We start from the raw sequence: 16,350 nt of genomic DNA on the forward strand, positions 1-16,350 counted from the left end.
ATAAGCTCTTCCTATATAACGGGGCGTCTGTTGGCCTGCTGGCCACCCTCTGCGATGGGACCCCGGTCCTAGCAGTAAAGGCACGGACGTTAAACCTTTTCTCGGAAACATACACACACACACTGCCCTGACCGTCGGCTGACAGAATTGGCGTAGTCGGCAGGATTGTGCTACTGGTTCACATACAGCAACATGAAGCCTTTCATGATAGACATGGATTTTAGTGGTATGGAGAAAGGGTTTGCCCAAGAAGGTTGGGGCAACCCAAAATGGGATAGAGAAATGTTAGAAAAGGATTGGGGAAATCCTGAGGAGTTGTGGGTGCAGTTCTGTAAGTATAGAACTGCCTGCAAGCTAAAGAATGGGACAAAGCCTGAGTCTGTGGAAAGGAGCCACTTTCCATTTAGCAAGGAAAACAGGATCAGGCCCAGGCAAGCAGGCAGAAAAAGGAAAACAGGATCAGGCCCAGACAAGCAGGCAGGTAACAGATAAGATTGAAAGCCTTGTGGTAGAACTGAGAAAAAGGCAGTAAGTACTGGAAATCTAAGTCCTTAAACATACTTACAAGAGTAATATCTGAAACAAGGCCAGTTTTTATTTTAGAGATAAGAAAGTGTTTTAAGAAAAGAGAATCAGAGAATTTAAACTTTGCAGAGAATGGAGAGCAAATGCAGTTGTGCAAATGCTAAAATGGTGTAGATAGAAAACTGTGGTTTCTTTACAGTCATTCTGAAGGAAAAATGGGCCCTTTTTCCAAAGGAATGTCTGTAAATAATCCAGGCAAATTTGACTCAAATCTGTACATTTGATTAGAGAGACTGCTAAAAGAACTCTAAAGGGAGGGGGTTCTATTGGAACTGAACTACCCCAATGAATAAAAAGGGAATGTAATTGTTGTACAGCTATGTAGAAATAGTGTAAGAAAGGTTCAGAGAGAATGTATGTGTATCTGTGTGTAGATATATATATATAGAAAGTGAGTTTAAGTAAGTATGAAGTTTTCAAGGTCCAGTAATCTTGTTTGTAGGTTTAAAACAAATTGGTTTGGTAAGACCATTTTAGTCCAAGTTGTTTAATGAAGGTACAGGAAAACTGTAAGCATAAAGAAAGAGTTACACTCTATGCAAAGTTTAATGTGGCTAAGTAGTGTTGTAAACAAAGATTGCACATTTTCCTGTAAACTATAGAATGAGCAAAGAAAAACTGCAAACAGACTAAAATGCTGTGAAAGCTCCAAGAGCCACAACAGGTTGTGATTTCCTTTGCGATGTAAATGCCCTAGCTGGCAACACAAAGAAGCTTTGCAGGTAATAGCTAAGTTTGATTAGCAAACTAGCTGAGATCAGAAAGTTCAAATTGTAGCCCTCCAGAAAGAAAGAAAAGGAGGTATTGGTATTACTATTTTAATCCCAATAGGAGGTTGGGTATACTAGGAAAAGTTTAAATATAAGCAGTCTTTTAAGAAGGCAGAGAGAAGACTGAGACAATTGGCATTTGTAAAAGATGTTACCCCTTGTGAACAAAATCTTGCAAAGATTCGGGCATAGCCCTTGGTCTGATCAAGTGTTAATTGCTGTCCATACAATTTCAGACCTAGAAGACAAATTGACTAACTTACTTGTGTATATGTAAACCCTCAACTTCAAAGGAGAGGGAAACAGCTGCAACTTTTGTCTTCTGTGGAAAACCTGTAAAGAGGTGTTCTTCAAAATTGGCTGATACCTCTGCTGCAGACATAGAGAGGTAGAAATGCATGTCCCTCAGTACTCAGACAAAGCTAGATTCCCTTAAGGATTGGTGCTGAGAGTTAAAGCAACTCTCAGATTTACTTTTTTTGTTTTTCTTCCCTCAGGAATATGCTTAAGAAAAGGACCAGGAGGTATGAGGCTTAGTAAACAAGCTCACCCTCCTTACCAAATTAATAGTAGACAAACCTGTGTCATTGGGAAAAGTCATTTAGCATGTGAAAAGGGGAAGGCAAAAGTTTGGAGCCCTATATGGACATAGTTGAAGGAATAAGGAAAGTAGAGCAGACATTGGAAAGTTACTAGGAATAAGAAACATTTTCCTTTGAAAGGACAAAGCAAGTGATTTGAGGGAATGTGAAGATAAAAGGTGGACTCCATGGGAGAATGGAAGGAATTAAGTGATGGTTGTAATATGTAAAGGGAAATCTTGTTTTAAAAATGACACCTTGTTTCTTTGCAGCCTCTTCCTTAAGCACTGTGCAAACGATCTATGCAAAGAAACAATCAAATGTAAACATTTTGTCTATGGACACTTTTGTTAAATCTACAAAGGAAAATTAGGGATTCTACTGAAACTTAATTGGTTAACTGCATAAAGAATGAGCTCTATATTGTAACTCTATTTTGTGGATTTCAAATTAACTAGTTTTATTTTGTTTTGGATAATGTCCTCTTGCTTAAAATTGCAAACTGACAAGGCACAAATTGGTTAGTGCTTGTGTTGGGCACTCAAAGGACATTTAACTTTCTAGAAACCAAATTATTAGTTTAGAAACTCAAGCTTTGAAACTTAACTGTCTCTTTCAAGGCTGAGGTGATAACACTTTTGGCTTGCTTTTAAATTCAACATTATATGTGAATACAGGCTGCCTGGCTACTTCAAAGGAAAGTGGACAGGGAAGGCTGTTGCTGTCTCAGCAGACATATCTGCTGCACCCCTGACCACAAACATAGAAGGAACAGCTCAGTTTGCAGAGCTGGCAGCAATCAATTAGCTTGTGAGGCAGGGGCCAGTACCATCTACACTAACTCCTACGCTGTATGGGCTGGAGCCACCCAGTGGATAACTAATTGGAAGAATAATAACTGGGAAATAGGAAAGCCTGTTTGGAGATTGGAATATTGGAAATGGATATACCAGCATTCAACCCCACATGCCTTAAGCATAAGTCATGTGTCCAAAAGAATAATACTCTAGCTGCACAAGCTAAATAACCTAGCAGATGCAGCAGTACAAATTTTTGCTGCCCAGGTGGATTGGGAATGCCTGTACATTTGGCTACATGAAACCTTGGGACACACAGAAAGCGATGAGCTGGTGCGGCAGGCACATGCCAGGGGGTGGCCTATCACCCACAAATAAGCCAAAGACCTGGTACAAGCCTGCACCCTATGTGCTGAACTCAGGAAACATGTAACAGAAGGGCAATGGTTTGCCAGACTAAGAGATGGAAAAGCACTACGGGCAACCTGGCAAGTAGATTATATTGGTACACTACCCACCAGTAAGCAAGGGTGGGAGTATGTTTTAACTGGAGTAGAAATTGTTTCAAGAATTGGTTTTGCTTACCCAACCCGATGGACAACAGGGTTGTCTACGATCATGGGACTAAACGGCTTAATAGCCCTGTCCCAACACCCCAGTTTGGGAACACAAACCCATTTACCGCACTCCTACAAAGGAAAAGGAGTCTGAACCACTGCAGACGCTGGGCTAACACCAATAACCATTACTGAGGCTTGGATTATATCCAAGACCGGCAAACCTTATGTTTTATCACAGGAAACTGAGGCAATATCCCTGAACAGCGCTCCAGTGGGATGGATCCCTCCCAATGCTGGTGTGGATCCGGGAAACCACCATGAACTTTTATATCTATATATCGCTTGCTGTTGTAGCGCTTGCAACCACTGTTGTTAGTTACAGACTATTGAAATGAGACATGGCACTCCAACTCGCCATGGTCTTCTTCCTCATCCCAACTGCTACTGCTGTACCAGAACACCTTACTTGACTCCTCCACTGGACTGGGAATCGAGTTTGTCCCTCTCAGCCCAAATGACTGGTGAAACAAGAGTGACATCTTCAGATGGGGACCGGTATGGTTCGATGACAGCAACTACCGCAGTCCTCAAAATAACTTTGGGGGGAGGCAAGGGAAGTGGCAATGAACGGAATGGGATAAGACATGCTGTAACTAAGAATGTAAATAACTCATGGCTAAATTGGTTAGCCCAACAGCTAGAACTTTCCTTAACTCCTTTCCTACACTCTATGATGACCACTGTTTTAATTGTTTTGATTGTTGTACTCCTTTTCTGCATAACCCTATGTATTGTGCAATGCCTAGATAATGTAGCTATCTCTTGTGTGCACATTTGATACACAGCACCAGGAAAGATCCCTAATCAATTCCTAGATCCTAAACCCTCTAATCAGGCCATTGGGTACTTTTAAATTCCTCCAAGGTGGGCAAGAGGCACTGGCAAGCCACCATCTTGCATTCCTGGGATGTGGTGTGTCGTATCAGGGGGTGGAATGTGGCCAGACAGCCTGCCTCCATATTATCCATCTTATTTGCCTCTCTGAAGTACAGGACAGAAAAGGAGCAATAATATCAGCATAGTCTATGCTGGCTCATCTGATCCTGAGAAGCTGAAACACAGATATGTGGATAGAGAAGCAGCTAAGTCAATAAGCTGGCCTCGAGGCTGTGGCTGGCACCTATGTTGATTCGAACACACAGTCCCAGGAAGAGGAATTTCCCACTGAGAAAACAATGTCCAGTACTTCAAAATTTAATCATCTCAAATCTCTCTTACAAGTGTAAATTAAGTTCACAACTCCCTTGTAAGAACTGGTCTCACAGCAGACAGACCAGCATCAATTGGCAATTAAGATAAGAAAGAGAAATACGTGACCCCATGATTATAAAAGATGGGCCCAGCACACACTCACTTTGAGTGTCATTCTACCCTCTACCTGCTGGTCGGGTTAGGTGTTTGACCTCCCGAGGTTCTATGGGGACGCCCACCTCGTATTTTCGTCTTTCCTAGGAATTGAGGGACCGGCCCTGGCCTGACATGCTGGAGTCGAGAGGCACAGAAGGGGGTAAAAATGGTACCTGGATGTGGTCCTCTGTCTTAAGTGTACACATAGCAAGAGTAAGCTGTTACTTGGTACCATTATTTCTATTTTTCTATCTTTATCTTCTTTGTAACCATTTTTTTAAGACCTATATTTTGCTAATAGTTAAGAAATAGAGCAATAGCCATTGTAACCATATGATTTATAAGCTTCCTCAATAAACCTGTAACTGTTTAAGCTTTAACCTGACTCCTTCAGTTGCTGTAACAGAACCAAGCACAATTTAAAAGAACTTCAGCCGGTCATAAAGGGACAGATATAGGGAGAGCTTGGGCGTTTGGATCTGTGTCACTCCCAGGTGACAGGACCCACTGGGGCATCTTTCAGTCTTTCCTCAAGGCTGCCCGCTGCGAAGGAATTATGGAATTCTAGCAGCTGAAATCTAAGATGTAATAAGCTCTTCCTATATAACGGGGCGTCTGTTGGCCTGCTGGCCACCCTCTGCGATGGGACCCCGGTCCTAGCAGTAAAGGCACGGACGTTAAACCTTTTCTCGGAAACATACACACACACACTGCCCTGACCGTCGGCTGACAGGTATGTCTACACTTGCACCCTTATTTTGCAGTAACGTTAGTTCGAACCAAGGGAATCATGCTAATGAAGCGCAGGATATTTAAATCCCCACTTCATTGACTATTTCGAATGCCTGCATTTGCATCCCTAGTTCCAACTAGGGTGCAAGTGTAGACATAGCCTTAGCTACTATAAAGCTATACTTGGCCATTACTACCAGAATTCTCCATCCATGAAGCTAGAGTAAACATGTCCAAGTCAACCTTTGGCCTTGTCCCTACTCTGCCACTCCATCTAACAGCCTGAATATCTTCTCTTTTACTCCTATTGCCCTTTGAAGAAGGACCCTCTCTCCCAGTGTGATTCCTTAAACTATATTTAATATCTGGAAGTAGGTAGAAAGCCAGAGTGAGAGTTAGAAACTGAGGTGGACATGTTTGCATGGACTGGTGGATAGGAAATCTGGAGCTGCAGTGTAAAAGAGAATTATATAATCATGGTATAGTTACTAAAAATTAACCTCACAGTTGGTTATATAAAGCAGAATACTGGGATTTGTAATGGCTCTCAGCTGGGCAGTACACAGGAGTTTGTGTATCATTTAGATACAGGGGATAAATTAGACAGTCATTATACTAATTGGCTCCATTCAGACAGTCAGAAAGCATGGATGGAGAAATAAATGTCAACTCATAAGTCAGATACCATAAAATATCTCTGCTCTCTGGTTGATATAATTCCATCTTGATGTAATTGCAGAGATTTGACATTTTTGTCACATATTCTGGTTCTGGCATTTTTTTTTTTTTTGGTTGGTTGGTTGGTTGGTTGGTTGGTTTTTATTTTGTATGATTATGGTGATAATTGGCTCAAATGACTTTCTAGTATAATGCTATTGAAGTAAAAAAAAATTCAATTGGACTAACATCACTATTTTTTTCTGGCCCTATAGATGCAATTCAGTTTTAGCTACATGTTCTAGACACATTAAATGGAATAATAAACATTATCTATCTATCTATCTATCTATCTATCTATCTATCTATCTATCTATCTATCTATCTATCTATCTATCTATCTATTTTAGAGTGCATTTGTCTGTGTGACTGTGAGTCCATTTGATCAAGAACTCCTCCTAAACAGTAAGAACTAGGTCAACCAAATTGAGTATGCAGCTTCCTCTTCTCCTGACTTAAAACAAGGTCAGGGTTTGGTTGTGTCAGGACAACTGGTAGTCTTGGAAAAAGACTGTTTTCCATAACACGCAAAAGGTGGGTCTGCTGTTTGAAGGGACACAGTATGAAGTGGCCATTGGGGGCAGCTGCATCACCAAGGAAGTGGGCAGCAGGGCTGGGGCTCTGCCATCTTGCCTGCCAGTACACTGAGTAAGTAGCGCCCCAGCCCCAAACACTTTCCCCCTCCTGGCCCTTCACTGTAGCACTGGGGGAGAGGGAGAAAAAAGGCCTCTGGCAGCTGGGGGGAGGGAGCTGTGGAGATAAAAAAAAGGCCTATAGAAGCTGGGGGAGACTGGGGTTGAGAAAAAAGGCTTCTGGTGGCTGGTGGGAGGGGGCTGGAGGGAGAAAAAGGGCCCTTGGCAGCCAGAGGAGGCTGGGGAGAAAAAAGGCCTCAGGCAGCCAGGGGGAGAGGTCTGGGGGGAATAAAGGCCCCTGGAGGCTGAGGTGGGGGTTGAAGGGATGGGGGACAGAAAACACTCCTGGAGGCTAGGGGGAGGGCAAGGGCACCATTTTGGGACATTAGAGGGGCAGCAGCCAGATGTGAGAGGCATGCATACAGTGCAAGCACTTTCCCCTCACTCCCCGATAGTCTGGGGAACAGATGAAAAGCAAGCTGCATCCTGGAGCGCACGGCTTCCAGCCCCCTCCCCAGTCTGCCAAAATGGTACCTTTGGTGGAGTGCTGGGGGGACAGAAAATGCTCCTGGAGGCCAAGGGTTGAGAGGGAGAGAAAAGACCCGTGCCAGCTTGGAATCCCCTGCTCTGAGCCCCTCCTCACTCGCCAACCCTCACTCTCCTACACTCCCCCCACCTATATCCCCAAAGCCCTGCCCTGAGTCCAGCATCCCCTACACTGCCAGCACCCTGCCCTGAAGGACCTGGGCAATGTCAGGTAAGTCGGCTCGTTATACATAAAGAGAAGCGATAAATACCCCATCTAGATCTGATGTGTACACAAAACAGAACTTCACTAATTTTGATTTTCATTGAGTGTAGGAAGCTAAATGTAGACCCGTAAACATCCATTGCCATTTTTATTTTCTTAAATCAAAATATTGCTGTATGAGTTTGGCAAAAACCCAGATACTAAGTAAGCAGGATTTTACTGGAGAAGGATGTTCTGTGTTGAAATATTAACGGCAAAATTATCTTTATTTTTTCTTGTTTCCTACAAACACACACACACAACACTTAAAGCTTGATTGGAAAAAGTGAGACCACTTTAGTTTGCAAATTTGTTGTAACTGTGCTTCCTAGAGGGTGGCAGTTCTGAAAGTGATATTGGACATCACTCTGCAAGCAGCTGTTTCTACTGGACAATGAGCTCAAAATTTCAAAGAAAATATTGTAATTGATTAAAAACCAGAGCTTTTTTCAGTGCCATAAATATCAATGCATAATTCAAAATATACTTAGGGCAGTTGGCTACACTGTTATGAGTTGAGAGACAACCCTGCATGGAGCTGAGTGCCCTCAGCAGACAGTACTCTGTACCTTGGAGGTGGAGGCATTTTATAGAGAATGAAAACCTATAGTGACTTTTTTGTATGCTAAAAATGACCTATACTGAATGTATCAAACACATTGCTATTTTTAAGAGACAAAGAGAAGATGGAACATGGACCAAGAAGGGAAAACCCTGATTTTAATGGTAGAAGAACAGTTCTATAATCTCACCATATTCAGGGCCAGATTCTGGAATCCGTACTCCCCTTCAGTAGTGACTGGCTACTCAAGTAGTCCCAAAGAAGTCAAGAACCAGTATAGTGGCACTGGAGGTGAGTAAACCTCAGAACATGGCCTTTATTCTATAAAAGCTCTGCAGAAAAGTCTGTTAAAAATAGGCTGTGAGTGATTGTTTCCTTGCCTTTGGAACAAACAAATAAAGTCACCAAATCCTGAGTTAAGAATTGGCAGCATAGTCCTGTCCTTCACATGTCAGCTAATTTAAAATGTTGCCCTAAATGTAACTGGAATTTCAGGAAGCAAAGTTAAGGGATGCTGGTAAATGAATCTCTACTACAAAGGATGAAATGCTGGATTACAAATGAGCACTCCCTTTAGTTAGCTTGCTAAATTGGTGTGCAGGACTGGAAAAAGAGAACAATGAACACCTCCTGACACCAGGCTGTTTGTCTGGTGAGTATCCCTCAGTGCAAATGTTGGTACTGTGGGGGTATTTTTTGTGTTTCTATAAAGTCCTAATGAGCTCCTTGGGTGAGAGTGAAACCCTTTGCTTTTTCACACTGTGCTCAAGACCCATAAACTTCTTGGGGTCAGGCCTAAAGAAAGGGTAATGGACCATGAGGTCCAGCTTAATAGACCCGATATTAACACAGCAGCAAGAATGTCACCAAATGCAAAGTTTAGGGCAGGCAATGAATGAAGTATTTGTTACACTTAAATAATATACAAAGATTATAACAGAGTAGCAGCACTACATCAATGTCATCACTGCAGGACTTTGAAAATACCCCATGTATGAAATAACTTTGCAATGCATCCTTCCATTACAACAGCCAGACTCTATTTACACACACTAAATGATACATTATATCAGGACAACCTAAATGTCATATCTGACCAGTAACAACTCTCACTATTATTTGAAAAATCTCGTATTATAGAAAACTTCTGCAGTGTACCAGATCCAAGTAATACAAAATTTGCATATGAGAAACAAACCATTCTTTGGGAGAGAGACTCTAGTATTAATGGGTCTGTTCATGAGAACATTTTTTGCTGAATTATAGAAAATAGAAGAATAAATTATGCTCACTTGGGCTTAATCCTGCAAGTTCTTTCTTGTGTAAGATTCCCATTGATCTGTGAGCTTGTGCAACATCATGTGCTAAGCTGTGAACCAATGTGGGATCTGAGGAATTTTGATTCAGATTTAACAAATGTTATAATATGAGCTGATATAATAGTGCTCTCTAATGAGATAAAAGTGGCAGTGTGCATAAAAAGGACTTATGCAGACATGGAGAGCAACATCACAGGTCACCAGCAGAACTACTGCGGCAGACAAATCTTTCCTCAGTCTTCTTCTCCAGTGTTGGTGACAAGGAAGCTGCTTACCATTTCACTCAAAATCATACTATGTTTAATTTCATTTTTATTTTTAAACAAATGAAGATGCCTTTACACTTTTTCCCAATTTGGCTTGTTACCAACACTTAAAAAAAAGTAGCAAAAAGATTAATCTCTGGTGAGTTACTAGTTGTAAATATGACAATACTTTTTCTTTTAATAGAAACTCCTTTTTATTTTCTTTTTCTTTTTTGTGGCATGGCTGAGTCTCACAGCCCTGTTTACACATTTTAATAATTGATGGGGATTGTTAAACACTCTTCACGATTCATTTTAATTAAGAATGAAAGTTTAAAACTACTCAGTGGTAGATGGATGAAGCTCCTTGAAGTAAGACCCTGCCCAAGTGTAAGGAAGATGTCTGGTACACAAAAGTAAAATCAGGTCAATCTAATATTTTAAAAAGTTAATATGGTTTACAATATTAAATGTTATTGTGACGTTAGAAAGAAAAAGAAATGCCACAAATGTGGCTATAGGACTGGATCTGATCTGAGTTTAACCTTGGTAAATTTGGAGCAATTCCACTGCAGTCAACAGCATGGAAGCATTTTTTTCCCCCAGTATATATGGAGTAAAAAAAATAAAGGATCCCTGTGTGATTTAAAGCCTACATTTCATTGACACTCAGTAGAACACAGCATAGAATTTTCTAAGGTTAGGAATAAGTCCCAGTTTGCTTTCAAAAGCAAAAGGTATTTTGGACTTAGGAGCCTAACCTCCATTGATTTTCAATGAGGCTAAGTGCCTATGTGACATTTGAAATAGGATCTAAGCATTTTGGAAAATGGTAAACTACATGTCAGCTCTGGCCAAGATAGTAGGCATTAGTTAAGAATTAAACTCACAGCTGAAAAATCAAACCAGTTTATCTATACATTAGATTTGTTTAAAATAGTTATTAGTATCATAAGAATGTATTTAGTATTTAGACTGTATGAAATGCTTGTGTAAAAGCTGTTCCCCACTCTGGTACTTCGAGTGCAGAAGGTGGGGACCCACAAGAGAGACTAAAAAAATCTTGCCCCTAAAGGTTTGTGTTAAAATCCCAAAATCAAAGGTTTCCTGGCCTTGGCTTGGTATTGCTGCCACCACTCAAATGCAAAAACTACTTTGAGAACTCAGTAAGGCTCATTTGGGAATTCCTTCCTGTAGGGTACCCTCAAGCTCTTTAATGCTCCCTCTGAGAGAGTTTGAAAAACTGTGATTTCTCTTCATAGCTGGCTTTGTGATCTTAGACACGTGCACACAGAACCTCCTGCCTTCTAGTATACAGGAATCAGATCATGGTCTTAAAAGGTTAATTTTATTAACACCAACTTCAAAAAGAAAACATACTTGTGAAACATGAATTGGTTGCTAGGCATTACAGAGCAAATTTTAAAAAAGAAAGATTAAAACAGAGAATTACTTCCCTGGGATTCAGTTTGGAAAGTTAGGCTAAGTCTACACAGCAGCATTATTTTGGAATGACTGACATTGTTCCAAAATAACAAAAAGCATGTCTAGTCTGCAAGCCATTATTTCAAAATAATGGCCAACTGGAGGACTTCTTACTCCAACTCCTGTAACCCTCATTTCACGAGGAGTAAGGGAAGTCAAAGGAATATTGTTTTTCCTTTGACTTCCTGCTCTGCAGATGGTGCCAAAAGCCGAATTAAGATATTTCAATTTAAGCTACGCAATTGACGTAGTTTAAATTGCATAGATTAATTTGACTTTTGTCCTACTGTGTAGACATGCCCTTACAGTATAAGGGTATGTCTACACTAGCCCCCTAGTTCGAACTAGGGAGGCTAATGTAGGCATTCAAAGTTGAAAATGAAAAATATCCCGGGCTTTATTTGCATCTTCCCGTCCGGTCACCATTTTTAAATGCCACTAGTCTGGACTAACTGCCCATGGCTACACGTGGCAGGGAGCCGGTAGTTTGAATTAAAGCCCCTAATTCGAACTACCAGTAAACCTCCTTGAAGGAGGAATAACAGGTAGTTCGAATTAGGGCTTTAAATGAATTCTGATTATTTGGGGATTTTTTTAATGACACCAGAAAATCTTTCATAAGCAAATATCTAAGCCTTTCCACCAGGAAGATATGCAGCATGGATCTTCTGTTCCTGATGTGCAACTGAACATTCCATATTTTTCCATCTGGTCCCTTCTGTACAAAGGGGTCTTTGATGTCTACAATCTGAATGATGCTCCTGCATGGTGTTCTGGGAATGCCATTCCCCTCATACACCAGCAATAGAGAAGATTGCCTTAGGAGTGTTATTCTCCTCCTCCCATCCCTTTTGCTAGCATGACATATGAAACAGTTTTATACTATCTATGGGATTAGAGAAGCAGGCAGGAATTTCATCCAGATCAAGTGGGAACCAGTAGGAGGAAGGAACTGAAGCTCCATTAAAGTCAGTAGGACAGCAGAAATGTGCCAGTGCTGGAAGCCCAACTCTGGTGCGTAGATGGCAGGAAAAGGCCTGAGTACCTCACTATATGCCTGTCTCTCTGCTGGGACCTTCTTGAAGAGATACATTTCTGGATCCTGTGTTCACCTGAGCAAGTGACACATTTGCAACACAATATTGCAATATGGCAGCAAGGCTGCCAAACCTAAATTCTCAATATTTCAGGTTCATTTCTGCAGGTGGGGGTTTCCCCTTCCTCTGAATGATCATGCGTTGGACGCTGAAATCAAGAAGGCTGCATATGATTAACTGAAGACAGAATCAGGCCCAGTAGTTGTGCATCATGTATATTAATCCTTTACAGGGGACTAGACAGTAAGTCATACCCAGATATTCCCATTTCAGGGTGATGAGTTAAACTTTGGTGTTATTCATACAAAACATTTACACTTTTATGTACGTGATCAAAATTACTTCTTGTAATTTACATCATTATCATAATGGTAATAAATGCAGGATGCCAGTTTCCTTAAAAATTTGACTAAAATACATATCTTAAAGGAGAATGGAAATATGGCCCAGGACATTTAATTAAGTTGGCCAAAATACTGTGAATTTGATTCCAAAAAGTAGAGAATCCTGGTTTTGTGAAAATAAATGCTGCCACATCTTTGTCAGTTGCAGAGAATTACTGGTAATCCCTCACTCTTTGCCTCAACTGTTGGTTCAGATTGTAAATTGAGACACTGCTGCCACCTGGAGGCCTCTCTGCATGACATGTTCTATGTTTCACTACATTGGTTTGACTTCTGTTCCATAAACAATCTTAGTGCCTTTCACAGAGCTACTGAGGATATAAATAGCAATGGGAAAGAAGTAATGAGCTACCTTAGAGCTATGATTAAAAGTTACAGTAGTCAGGTGGCTGTTAATGCCAACATTAGGCATGTGCAGAGGAACCAGATAGGTTACGGGAAGCAAGAAGTGCCCATGCAATTATATATTTCTGCTTATATGATTATGACAATTAATTGTTAATTTAATCAATAAACACATTGTATTTACATTGGGACACTGTTCAGAATAGTAACACCTAATCAGCTATTTATGTCTATATATGGGGCTAAATCGGGGTGGGCAATAATTTTTGATAGGGAGTTGCTCCAAGAATTTGAAAAGTGGTCAACGGCTGCACTCTTCCATTATATTAATGGAGGAAGTGTAGGGTCTGAGATGGAGGTTGGGTGCAAATGGGAGGTTGGGGTGTAGGAAGAGGTGTAGAGTCTGGGAGGGTTTCTGGGTGAAGGAGACAGTTATGATCTGGGGAAGGTGTGCAGGAGAGGATGCGGGTGTTTAGGCTGTGACCCACTAGACCCCATAAATCCCCTAAACCTCTTTGGGCAGGAGAGGGCTTTGACCTGGGGCAGGGGATTTGGATGCAGGGTCTGGAGGGGGTATAAGTACAGAAGGGGGCAGAGGGTTTGGATTATGTAGGGTAGGGGTGTAGAAGTGGGAAGGCAGAGGGTTGGGGGGAGGAAAGGGATGGGGTGCCAGAGGTAGGCTCTGGCAGGAAGACTTACCTAGATGACTCTCAGCCAGTAGTCCAGCATGTTTCTCAGGCAGTTTCTCCCTGCCTGCCCTGCCCTTGCACTGTCTGCAGGGGCCATGCATGTCTGTGAATAGCTACAAGCCTGAATGGAAGGGGGGAAGGACACTTTGCACACTACCCGCACTTCAAACAGGCAGTTGCCATTGGCCAGAAACTGGCCAATGGGATTGTGCTGGGGGCAGGGGCAGGGGCAGGGGCAGGGGAAGTGCATGAATCTTCTCCCTCTTCCTCCTTCTCCCCCTGCAACTATTGAAAGACAAATGGTCTGGCAGCCGCTTTTCTGAGCCATGTGCAGAGAGTGCAGGGCAGGCACATTCCTGAGGCTCCCCACAATATATACTGGCTGGATCCAGTGGCTTAGCAGGCTAGGTGCGGCCTGCCCTGGGCTAGAACCTCAACACCATATATACAGCACTGATGTAATTAGGGTTGCCAGGTGTCCGGTATTGACCCAGACAGTCTGGTATTTTCACCTTCTGTCCGGTATAAAAATTCAGAAAATATCGGACACCTAAACTGTCCGGTATTTTCTTATTTTTTTCCCTGCCAGGAGGCAAAAATACCAAACACCTGGCAACCCTATGAGACACTTAGCAACTGGGCCCAGCCCCCGGCCCTCCCCAGTCCCCCCACCAGGCCCTCCCGGAAGCTCCTTCCCCCACCTCCCCCGCTTACCTGGTTCTGCAAGGGCTTGTCTTGTGGCTGGAACAGAAAAACAAAATGGCCACCTGCAAAAAAGCCTCTTCTTAAAGGGGCCATGCTGAATTTTTTTTTCTCAACAACTTTGGTCTCCCCCTTTTTTGTTCTCAACAGAATTTTTTTCCTGGTGGGTTTTTTTTGGGGAGGGGGAAGGGAGGTTCAGTATTTTTTGTTAAACCATCTGGCAACCCTAGATGTAATACCATTGAAATCAATGGACCTATGACAATACACACCAGCTGAGGATCTGTCTCTTAACCAGCTGCTCCCATAGATGTACATTTCCAACAGCAAAATTTTGCCCAAAAACTTAACAAGGAGTCCCTTTCCCCCCTTTCGTTTATATAATATCTAACCTCTGAAACATCCAGTACATCTATCCCCTGGAAATACAGATCAAGTTTTAAAGAAAACAGTAGTATTTTGTTTAAACCAAAACCAAAACCACAAGTGATATTGTTTAGTGTTAAGAGTAGAGGATTCCCTTTCCTTTCCCCCAATTCTTAAGACTGTCTTTCACTTGGAAAAGTTATTTAGTGCCCTGAGATCCTGAGATTAAAATTGGCTACATAATATGAGAAATTAGTATCTCTACAAATCTTAAAGGAGTTTAAAATAATAAATGCATGTCATACTTTCTGACAGTAATTAAAACAACAGCTGTTTAGCCTTTCTAGAACAGCTAATTTCAAACAAAAGTAACATCATGGAATATATGAGTTTACAGCTCATAGTGATGAGGATGTTTTATAGATCTCAATGATCACTAGCCAATATTACCCACAGTTACATGAAAGGCCTATTACAGATCCTCTATGCATTGGGGGGAAGGATGGTGGACAAATGGGTAGGCCTTAGTATTACTTAAGAAAGTGATACATCATTTCTCCATCCCTTGTCCTCCATATACACAGGGATACGCAACATGTGGTACGTTAATTCTGATCGCATCAGTGTTAACTTACATCAGCATCTCTGCTATAGAGTGAATTCCTCTTTAAGTGGAAAGATTGAAGGGCAGCAAAATATGGAGATTATGTTTTAGATATATTTTATAATATTAAAATAACTCGATGTGTAAAATTATACTTTTAAATTTTGTATATGATACATAACTTGTTTTGTTGAAATAAACACAAGTATAGTCCATAGTTAATCAAATAGAACAGGCTTCTGTGAAAATTTGAGATACTTTGTGGGTGCGTCTAGACTGGCAAGATTTTGCGCAAAAGCTACTGCTTTTGCGAAAAAAACTTGCCAGCTGTCTACACTGGCCACTTGAATTTGCGCAAGAGCACTGACTTTGTAATGTACAAAATCAGTGCTTCTTGCGCAAATACTTTCCCGCTCCCGCTCGGGAAAAAGCCCTCTTGCACAAGAATACTTGCGCAAGAGGGCCAGTGTAGACAGGGAAGAACTATTTTGTGCAAAAAAGCCCTGATGGCTAAAATGGCGATCAGGGCTTTCTTACGCAAAATCGCGTCTAGACTGGCCACAGATGCTTTTGCGCAAAAGCACTTTTTGTGCAAAAGCATCCGTGCCAATCTAGATGTGCTTTTGCGGAAATACTTTTAATGGAAAAACTTTTCCATTAAAAGTATTTCCGCAGAATCATGCCAGTGTAGACGCAGCCTGTAAATTTGAGATTTTTCATAAAGATATAATTATTCATGCAATTATAAAAAATTGACATATTTATTGATATAAAATGAATATACATTTTGTGATTTTATTTGGGAATAAATAAATAAAAACAAAATATTAACAAACTAACCCCTTTCTCTCCCCCAGAGCCAAGCACTCCCAACCCCCCCCCCCCAACCTATTGCCTCCCTCCTACCCAGAGCCAGGCTCTCCCAGAGCCTCCCCCCAACCTAATACCTGGGTCCAGGAGT

Source organism: Pelodiscus sinensis, chromosome 1, assembly GCF_049634645.1.
Source record: "Pelodiscus sinensis isolate JC-2024 chromosome 1, ASM4963464v1, whole genome shotgun sequence".
Lineage (NCBI taxonomy): Eukaryota > Metazoa > Chordata > Testudines > Trionychidae > Pelodiscus > Pelodiscus sinensis.